This window comes from Mizuhopecten yessoensis, unplaced genomic scaffold (assembly GCF_002113885.1).
Source record: "Mizuhopecten yessoensis strain PY_sf001 unplaced genomic scaffold, ASM211388v2 scaffold716339, whole genome shotgun sequence".
Classification (NCBI taxonomy): Eukaryota; Metazoa; Mollusca; class Bivalvia; order Pectinida; family Pectinidae; genus Mizuhopecten; species Mizuhopecten yessoensis.
In genome coordinates, this window is record NW_018480067.1 from 31,614 (window position 1) to 32,789 (window position 1,176).

Sequence of the window (1,176 nt, forward strand, 5' to 3'; positions counted from 1 at the left end):
TCAGTGAGGTAGCACTATAAAGTCGGCATCAGTTCCGCGCTATCACAAGGAGACAAACACGAACATATCGCAGCCTCCCAAAATACACACACATACACTACACGCATGCATCTTGCACACAGGGGAGGCCGTCCTTAAATGACCTTAGCTGTTAATAGGACGTTAAACAAAATCAAACAAACAAACAAACAAACAAACAAACTATAGACAACAAGGAATCACACTATTTTCTCAGGAACTCAGTCACATGATGACAATAAAGTTATCTTCATAATGATTTTTTTTTAATGATTACTGAAAAATATCATCATTTTCAATAATCTGATATGAAAAGTTTGTTACGTATTAGGGTTTGTATTCAACCTTACTCCTTGATAACAGAACTCATGATAGATTATTTTAAAAAAAAGATTAGTTTTAAAACAAATCATCTACGTGAGAAGTTAAATATCCTAATAAGGGACATTTTTTTTTTTTATTAAATTAGGAATTCCAAGTTAAATATTAGTTTTACTTGGTTAAGGCACTGTTGTGAAATGAAATTGTGCCTGGGGCTGTCATTCCAAAGTATCTTACCTGTAGGTTTTTACCTTGAACTGATTTACCTGTCTACGGATAGACAATGAACTGGATTAATTGACATGGACTTAATCGCCTTGAAATCACAGAATGTGACCTTGATCAGGTACAGCACATCAGAATCCAATGTGACCACAGGTGAATGGTCAATGCATTATCACTGCCTAGATTCTCAGGTATATAGATATCATATTGAAAGAAATGTATCTGTCAGCGGGTGGTCATGTTGCCCTAACAACCTTTATAACGGACACTAACGTTGTTTATACCTTAAACAAGGGAAAGGTCATTACCACAAGGCCAGCTGTATGCCTGTTATTTAAATACCCTGAGGCCTAGCTGCTGGTGTGGGGAACACTCAGTAGGCCCATGGGAGGAGTGCTGTTACGTCCATGTATGTGTAAACCGTCATTTTTGTGGGTTTTTAGGTCACCTGAGACAAAGTCTCAAGTGACCTATTGCGATCGCTTTTGTCCGTCGTCGTCCGTCGTGCGTCCGTAAACAATTTACATTTTCGACTTCTTCTCCAAAACCCCTGAACCAATTTCAATGAAATTTTGCAGGGACCTTCCATGGACAAAGGTCAACAAAAATAGT